Source organism: Rhinatrema bivittatum, chromosome 6 (genome assembly GCF_901001135.1).
Source record: "Rhinatrema bivittatum chromosome 6, aRhiBiv1.1, whole genome shotgun sequence".
NCBI classification, from domain to species: Eukaryota; Metazoa; Chordata; class Amphibia; order Gymnophiona; family Rhinatrematidae; genus Rhinatrema; species Rhinatrema bivittatum.
In genome coordinates this window covers 317975679-317985784 of record NC_042620.1, presented here as the reverse complement: position 1 = coordinate 317985784, position 10106 = coordinate 317975679, and positions in this window count along the sequence as shown.

Here is a 10106-nt window from a genome sequence, read left to right as displayed (position 1 = left end):
AATGTGAGCGCTTCCTTTTTCTTCTTTTCCTATATCATGTGAATTTAAGTGCTGCTGCTGCTGATTGAGGTTCCTTCCTTCCTTATTTCACAGAATAACTTACTTCAGTGCAATTTGTTCCACCCTTTACCGTACTTGGCATTGGGGTGGAAGCAGGATTATCTGCTCTGAACTCTGCATCTCACTCCTTCCACCCCATCACTCACACTTCTTAGCCAGGCACTGATCAACGAGAAAGATGCAGGATCATTCCGGAAAGCATTTCCATCTCTACAATCTGTATTCTTGGGGTAGCTGACAGTGAGTAGTGGATGGGAGGAACAGTGGAGTGCAATATTTGTGCAGAATTATGAAAGATGGGGATTTTTTTGTCCTATTTGTGTGCGCTTCTCAGGGTTAAGGAACAGAGTTGCCAAACTCAGGGGTGACCTAGAGTGTGTTTAGAAACCTTTCTTATCCATCCAGCTTCCACCAAATCCAGTGCCACTGAAGAGGGACAGTCAAGGAGAACACAGGCATATCCTACATCCTGTTCATTTACAGAAATCTTATATTATGCTGGTGGTGACAGAACAGCCAATGGGGGCAACCAAGAGTAGGGACTAAGGTTGATGTGATAATCCTATGAAGCAGGGACCCTAAAAAGGTTGGAAGAGTAACCTGAGGAGCAACAAAGAAAGTTTGATATGGGACTCTATAGCGAGGGGCATGGAATTATAGAATAATAAGGATAGGCAGTGGAGGGTTCAGTGCCTTCTACTTGCCACAGATTGCTGGGATGGGCGCTGGATCCAGAAGTTAGCTAAAACAGTGGGAAAGGGAAGGGAACAGAACATCAGTGCTCACATAGGCACTAATGATCTGGAAATGGTTCAAGAGCTGTTCAGAGAACTGGGGGAAGGATCTAGGTCAGGCAGCTCACTCTTTGACCCTATGACCTTTTCTGAAGTGCTACCTGCATGTAAGAAGGAGAAGACAGAATTAGCCTGTGACTGGGGCGAGGTGATAAAGGTACATGAACAAACAGGCTGAAGTAAACAGGGTTTTCCCAGTGATGGATTTAGGATTTTGCTTCCCCGGGGCATTGCTGGTGCCATCACCGTCCCTTCTCCCACCCCAGATAAGGGACATAGAGCAGAAGGTCTCAGGCATAATCTTCTTTGCTCTATTTGTTCCAGATCACCTCTTTCCAAATCCTTGAATGACAGGAGGAGAAGGGCTGGATTAGAGAGCAGAATAGATTTTGCCAACTTTCAAATGTGAAAACTCCAAACACTTGTACGCATGGAGTAAAATTTTCACCTTTTTCTTTCCACCTGTCTATTTATTTTAAACTTTTATTAACTGCTTTATTACTAGAAAGCTGTGCATAAGGCAAGCTACAACCAAATGATCCCAAATAAAAAACACTAATAACATTCTATTAGAACAGTCAGGAAAACTACAATCACTTAACAGCTGCGACCCCCACCATTAGGAAAAGCTGCTCTTAATTTGAAGAATCACAAATACTTGTTATTTATCTGGTCATGCAAACTTTCTAATAACTTGTAAAATCTGTTTTGCCCCTTTACTGTTCGTTATGCCTAAAGTCAGTGATCAGTCTCATAGTAAGAACAGATGATGGCAGATGAAGCCCAAATTGGTCCATCCAGTCTGCCGAACTGAGATTCTGCTTTGGGTAGGTGAGCACACATATTCCCACATACAACCAAACACCAACTTCTCCACACCATCTTGTGTTGTTGTTGTTGTTGTTGTTTTTTTAAATCTAATATCATACCCCTTTACCCTCCACTGCCATCACAGGGCCGGTGCAAGGGTATGAGGTACCTTAGGCAAGGTTTACAGCCTTGCGGAACTCACTCCCTCACACACAATTAAAAATTATGCACTTATAACAGATTTTACATAGAAAAAGATATTCAAAGTACAGTCTTCTGAAGTATAAATATGACTTACAACATGTGTATTATGTTTACATGTACTGCTATGGTGACAAACAGAAAACCCTACAAAAAAAGACACTTGGAATCCATATGGTATCAGGCCTATTCTGGGCTTGACCACCAGAAAGCAATGAGTAAACTGAATTACAATTCCAGTATAGTAAACCTCCCAAAACAAAACAGCACTAACTGCCAGCACTCAAAAAATAAAAGCCCTATCTAAGAAAAGACAATATTGCAAATATTTCACCAGGCCTTAAAACACCAATACACCTCCTTTTAGGAAACAGAACAAGGCAGGCTGCTCTAGATCCCTACACAGAAACTCTACACTAGCAGAATAACTCATTTTGGTCACACATGTACAACATATGTATCCTCACCAAATACAGAATACAGAGACCATAAAGTATAAATAGAAACAGAGAGGTGGAAACCACAAGCCAGACTCTTTATAAAGTGAAAGAATGGAAAACCAGAAACATTACCATTCCTCATAAAACAAACAATAAAGCCAAGAAATATAAAAACATCTTAATAGTAAAACTATATTTCAATATGGTTCATAAATATTTTAAAAGAGCTGATGAAAAGAACAACATCCAATAATTAATAAATCATTAAAATTTGTACACATTTCCTACACATCAATAAAATATTTCAAAACAGCAGACATATCAAATAAAGTCCAATAATTCAAACAAATAGAGGTAAAAAATATTCCAGGACTCTATGCCTGGGAACTTTTGCTTTTTAGTCATCTTAGATTGTCATGGGTTAATGGGAGAGAGGAAGGGTGAAAAGAAAATTAGTTCTTACCTGCTAATTTTCGTTCTGTAATACCACAGATCAGTCCAGACCAGTGGGTTGTGCATTCCTACCAGCAGATGGAGTCAGAGAACAAGAACTTTGGGCACTGCTACATAACGAGTGCCACCTGCAGTCCCTCAGTATTGATCTGTACCCAAGCCTAAACAACCAAACTTTACTTAAAAGCCGAATGGGGTTGGAACCCAAAAACTTAACCGCCAAACTCTCACCCGGAACAGATAAAACAAAAGAACCACTAGGCCACCCCGGAACTTGCCCCTTCCGGAGCATTTGCAAAAAGACTAAATTGTTTCTTCAGGAAATAAGAACTCTCAAGGTAGTCTTTCGGAATCTGAAAAGGGGGACAGATCTCTGGACTGATCTGTGGTATTACAGGAACGAAAATTAGCAGGAGAATGGATAGAGAAGATACAGAGAAGGGCTACCAAAATGATAAGGGGAATAGAACGACTCCCCTATGAGGAAAGACTAAAGAGGTTAGGACTTTTCAGCTTGGAGAAGAGACGACTGAGGGGGAATATGATAGAGGTTTTTTTAAATCATGAGAGGTCTAGAACGGGTAGATGTGAATCGGTTATTTACTCTTTCGGATAGTAGAAAGACTAGGGGGCACTCCATGAAGTTAGCATGGGGCACATTTAAAACTAATCGGAGAAAGTTCTTTTTTACTCAACGCACAATTAAACTCTGGAATTTGTTGCCAGAGGATGTGGTTAGTGCAGTTAGTCTAGCTGTGTTTAAAAAAGGATTGGATAAGTTCTTGGAGGAGAAGTCCATTACCTGCTATTAAGTTCACTTAGAGAATAGCCACTGCCATTAGCAATGGTTACATGGAATAGACTTAGTTTTTGGGTACTTGCCAGGTTCTTATGGCCTGGATTGGCCACTGTTGGAAACAGGATGCTGGGCTTGATGGACCCTTGGTCTGACCCAGTATGGCATTTTCTTATGTTCTAGGTAAGAACCAAATTTCCTTTCCTGAACATACCCAGATCAGTCCAGACCAGTGGGATGCACCCAAGCTATTCTACACTGGGTGGGAGCCCGAAAGACCCACTCGCAGTACACCCTCCCCAAAGGACGATTCATCTTGCGCCCTCACATCCAAACGATAATGCTTGGTGAAAGTGTGCAGGAAGGACCAAACCGCCGCTCTGCAGATCTCCTAAGGTGACAGAAGCTGACACTCAGCCTAGGAGGTAGCCTGGGCTCTAGTGGAATGAGCTCTCACCCATGGGCACCTGACACCCATGAGCCACATAAGCTGCAGTGATAGCCTCCTTAGTCCAGCGCGAAATTGTCGCCTTCAAAGCCTTGTCACCCTTCTTAGGACCCCCCAAACAAGACAAACAGATGGTCCGAACGCCAGAAGTCATTGGTAGCCTCCAAATAGCGCAAAAGAACATTACGCACATCCAAAAGATGAAGTTCCTTCTCCTGAGGAGAATCCCTGGACCAGTTCGGAAATCCTGGCAGATCCACTGCCTGATTGACATGAAAAGCAGAGACCACCTTGGGCATGAAGGAAGGAACCATGCGCAGCAAAACTCTATTATCGTAAATCCTAAGAAAAGGATCTCGACACGACAAAGCCTGTAACTCTGAAATGCGTCGAGCAGAACAAATGGCTACGAGGAAAACGGTCTTCAAGATCAAATCCTTAATGGGAGCCCTCCGTAAAGGTTCAAAGGGGGTTTCGCAAAACACCTGAAGCACCAGGTTCAAACTCCAGTCCGGACATAACAGGCATATGGGAGGACATAAATGCTTTACTCCTTTGAGGAAACGTGAAATGTCTGGATGCACTGCCAGCGACCGACCATGAACTCTGCCCCTTAAGCACCTACAGCAACCACCTGAACCCTAAGAGAGTTGAAAGCTAAACCTTTGGCCAACCCCTGTTGTAGGAAGTCCAACACCTGGGGAATCTTTGTTGACAAAGGATCCAAGGAGTGCTGGTGGCACCATGCCTCAAATAACTTCCAGACCCTAACATAGAAGTAGAAGGCCGACATGCCTGAAGAAGAGCGGAATATCCACTCAATCGCAATCGCCGCCTCTCAAAAGCCAGGCCGCGAGAGAGAAGTGATCCTCCCAATCCGAAAATATGGGCCCCTAACGGAGTAGATACGGAAGATGCGCCAGCTATAGAGGACCTTCCAAGGCTAATCACACCATGTCCACGAACCACAGGCGACACGGCCACTCCGGAGCCACCAACACTACACTGCCTGGCTGCCGCTCTATGCATCCTAGAAGCCGACCGATGAGAGGCCAGGGAGGAAAGGCATAGAGAAGAATGCCCATGGGCCACAGACTTACCAGAGCATTCTCGTCCTACCGAGCCTATTTCTCGACGATGGCTGAAGAAGGGCACCGTCTTCACATTGACTTGAGTTGCCATCAGATCCAACTGAGGCACGCCCCACCTGGCGCAAATGAGGTTCCATGCTTCGGGAGCTAACTCCCATTCTCCCGGATCGAGCTGTTGCCTGCTGAGGAAGTCCGCCTGTACATTTTCCTCGCCCACAACAAAAGACGCGGCGATTTCTTTCAGATGGCGCTCCGCCCAAGCGAACAATAGCCTTGCCTCCAATGCCACCGCAAGACTCCTTGTCCCGCCTTGCTGGTTGATGTAAGCTACCATCGTCGTGTTGTCTGAGAACACTCGAACCATTGTGTCCTTGACCAGAGGAAGAAATTCTCGGAGGGCCAGCCAGAAAGCCCTTGTCTCAAGGTGGTTGATGGACCAGGATTTCTCCATTAGAGACCAAAGCCCTTGGGTGGATTTGTTGAGGCAGACTGCACGCCATCTGGATAGACTGGCATCCATGGAGATAACCACCCAATTCGGAGGGTCCAAGTCCAGGTTTCTGCATGAAAGCCACCAGGATAGACTGACTTTGGACTCTGGAAGGAGAGGTAATGGTATATGGAACTGTTCAGACACCTGACTCCACTGTGATAACAGCGCACGCTGCAACGTATGTAAATGAGCAAACACCCATGGGACCAAAATCAAGGTGGAGGCCATGGATCCCAGAACCTGTAAGTGATGCCAAACCGTCGGATTCTTCCTCTGAAGCAGGGCTTGGACCTAATCTTGCAACTTTGTTACACAGTCCGCTGCCAGAGAAACCTTGCCTTGGAAAGTGTCTAAGAGCACTCCCAAGTAGACCAACAAATGCGTGGGCTCCAAATGTCTTTTCTGGACATTTATGACCCAGCCGATTGACTGCAATGTGAGCATCACCCTCTAAACTGATCTTACGCAGTCCTCTTGAAATTTTGCTCGGATTATCCAGTCATTGAGATATGGGTGAACAAGGACTCCCTCCTTATGCAGGAACACTGCCACGACCACCATGACCTTGGTGAAAGTACGTGGAGCCGTTGCCAGGCTGAAAAGAAGAGCTTGAAACTGGAAATGTTGGCCCATCACCTTGAAATGAAGGAACTGCTGGTGAGCCTGGAGAATCAGGATGTGGAGTTACGCCTTGGTGAGGTCTAACGACGCAAGAAACTCTCCTCTGCATACCGTGGCCATCACAGTTCTCAACATCTCCATGTGAAAACGGGGAACTTGCAAACACCTGTTCACCTTCTGCAGATCCAGAATAGGACGAAAGGTGCCCTCTTTCTTGGGAACCACAAAGTAGACCGAATACTGTCCCTTGCCCTGTTCTGCCAGAGGAACTGGAACAATGGCCTGGAGATTGAGCAGCCATTGTAGAGTGCTCTGTACTGCCTTGCACTTGATCTGCGAAGTGACGCGAGACTCCACAAAGGCCTCCCGCACCGGGTGTGAAAACTCGACAGCGAAACTGTCCCGGACCACTTCCAAGACCCATTGGTCCCTGGTAATCTTTTCCCACTCCACGTAGAAGTTTGACAATCTGCCTCCGACAGCTTCTATGACAGAATGGGTGCCCCTGGCTTCATTGGGTAGGTTTTCCATGACCAGCACCCTGCCCCGTGTACTTTCTGCCTGGGCGCCATCCTCCACGAAAGGACTGCTGCTGTCCCGAGCCTGGCCTGGACCCGGAAGGAGCTAAATACCTACCAGGGCGAAATCTGCTAGAATCCCAAAAATGAGCCCGCGGGGGAAAAACCTTCCCTGAAGGTTTCCTATCCTCTGGCAATCAGTTGCCCTTGGACTCCCCCAGCAATTTCACCAACTGGTCGAGGTCCTCCCTAAAGAGAAGCTTGCCCTTAAAGGGGAGGTTACAAAGTGAAGACTTGGAAGATAAGTCTGCTGACCAATTACACAACTAGAGCAGTCTACGAGCTGTAACCGCAGACACCATACTATGCGCCGAAGTCCTAAACAAACAATACAATGCGTCCGCGACATAGGCAGCTCCTGCCTCCAAACGCTCGGCTTACAAGGACCCCCCGTCATCGGGACTGGGGGTTGCAGTTGCCTCCTGAAACCAGCAAAGACAGGCTCTGTGCATGAGGCTGGCGCAAATCGCCACCCTGAGACTCAGTGCTCAGACCTCGAAGACTCACTTCAGATGAATCTCCAGTTTGCGGTCCTGAATGTCCTTCAGCGCAGCGGCCCGGCAACAGGAATGGTGGTCTTAGTCACGGCAGACAACACCACGTCCACCTTCGGTATCTTTAGAAGATCCAAAACATCCTGTGATAGCGGGTAAAGTTTTGCCATGGCTCTTCCCACTTTTAAACACACATCCAGCGAGTTCCACTCCCGGGTCACTAGCTTGCACACCTTCTTAGGTAATGGGAAGGAAGTTGTCGGACCCCGAATCCCATCCAGGACTGGGTTGACACCTTTGCTGTCTGATTCCTCCTGTGAACCTTTGATCCCCAGGACCTCCAAGAATTGGGGAATGAGAAGTTGAAGCTCCTCTCGCTTAAACAAGGGCACTACGCTAGGATCATCGCCTTCCGAGGGTAGGAGGTCATCTTGGTCCGGGTCATCCTGTATCACATCACCCATATCCAGGGTGAATCCCAGATCCTGATCTGCCCCAGGGTCTGAGGGATCCCCGAGTGAGGCCAGCAACCTATCCACACCTTGAGCCCCTTGGTGAGCTCCTGCAGGGTGATGGCAGTCCAGGGACCTCTTGGATATCTACATTGGTGGGGGTTCCACCAAAGGGTCCGGCTGCGCTGCTCTCTTCAGGATCTCCTGTTTCCTAGCCAGGAACGCCTGATGCAGCAGGAGCACAAACTCAGGGCAAAACTCCCCTGAAAACATCACCTCCCGCAGGAGGGTCCGATGGCCCAGTGTCATCCCCAAACGTGGGAATTTGGTTCACCAGAGAAAGAATGGGAGGGGCCTCCTCCTCCCTCGGGAGCCGCTGCAAGCTACCCTCCCCCGCCGAGGAGGACCGGAGTCCTTGCCTGCTTGCTGCTCCCCCCGAGGAAGTTCCCTCCTGCCCTGAAGAACAGGCAGAACACAGGGGACTAGCATTTATGGCCTGACCTGACGCCCCACACGCGCGGCAGGTTACCAACTTAGGCCAGAGTGCCATTGAGAAAAACGAGCAGCATTGCGGTCGGCTAAAAAAAAAAAAAAAAATTCCAGTCAGAAAATCTTTGCGTGACTACAGGAGCTAAAAATAGAAAAACTCCCTGCAGGCGCGAAATTGCTGTGAGGAGAGCTGCCGGCGCGAAAATAAAAAGAGGCCTTACAGGCCCGTGAAGTCCTACCTCTCCGCCGACCTACCCGGAGCCCCGGGCCATCATGAGGACCCACAGAGTTAAGCTCACCACTCCACCTGTCCTGCAGACGTAACGGCACAGCCCGTCCCCCAAATGAACTCCTCCTACCTAGAAAGGCTTCTTCCTGATTTTTTTTTTTTTTTAATAAAGCTTTAACCTGTCAGAGTTGGAGTCAGAGGAAGGAGTGAGAGGAGCTCCTCAGTGCTCTAGGAAACCCTGGCTATCGAGACACTGGCACCGATGCGGGCGAGACACAGGCAGGGGTATCCAACCCCCCGGATGCCCGGCTTCAACTTTGGGATGGCCCACGAAGGTGCCTAACACCTCAGGAAGCTACACTACTAACTACAAACTAGCCTATCCTAGGAAAAATACCTTTCCCTAATAACCTTTTTTTTTTTTTTTTAACTGACTGGAGTCAGAGAAATACTGAAGGACTGCAGGTGGCACTCCTTATGTAGCAGTGCCCAAAGTTCTTGTTCTCTGACTCCATCTGCTGGTAGGAATGCACAACCCACTGGTCTGGACTGATCTGGGTATGTTCAGGAACACTTTATCCTCTGTCTCTCATACACACACTAACATACATATTCATTTTCTCTCTCACAATCACATTCTCACATAGGTTCACTCTCATGCACACTCTCTCTCTGACACACACACACATACACACACACACACACACACACACACAAACATATAGGCACTCACAAGCATTGTTCCTCTGCTGCCCTGCCAGTGATGCTCCACCTCATCCCCCAGGGACACCAACAAAATCCCTGCCCTCCATCCCAACCCCCTCCTTTTTTTTGAAATATATATAATTTTTTGTAAATATTTTTATATATATTAGTTAATAATTATAAAGATTTCAACATTTGTTGCTTGTCCTATTAGCTCTCTAACTATTACGACCAGCACCAGCCTCCAGTGATGGCCCTGTAATGTGCAAGGGCAAAAATACAATGGAGTGGGAAGAGGTAGGGGGAGAGGATGATGACAATGATCATGCCAGTGTCAGGTGGGGATTGGAAAGGGAGGTAAATGAAGATACCAGGCGAGAGGCAAGATAATGAAGGCGGCAATGATGTCTAGGGGTTGGGGGAAGAGGGAAGAGGGAAGAAAAGGGAAGAAAAGTGATAATGGGAAAGGGAACCCTCTGCTACAATAAAGTGGCTCCTTGATAGTTTGTGCCACTATCTCCTGTGTTTTTCTTTGCAGGCTTCCCACGCTTGGGGAAACACTTGATCCTAGCTGAATAAAATATATGATGGTATAAAACAGACAACTATAAAACACTGGAATAATGAGAGACATTGCAGCCTGTAAAAACACACATAAAACTATTTTATTGGAAAAAGTAAGAAGTAGAAAAGTGCCACTGTGGGTTCAGTGATCTGAAGGCTTTTGATAAGTCCTGCACGGCCACGACCAATTGGCCCACCAGGGAGGTCCTATTGGTCATGAATTCAGCGTTCTCACTCTGCATTTGCTGGAGAACCGAGTGGACTGCAGTCCAAAACTCGGCAACAGTAGTGTTGCGACCCTGCTGCCATGCAATCAGGTCAGTCACCATATTGTTGGCCAGCTCATCCAGGCAAATCATGGGCATGCCAACCACTTCCTCCTGCTACT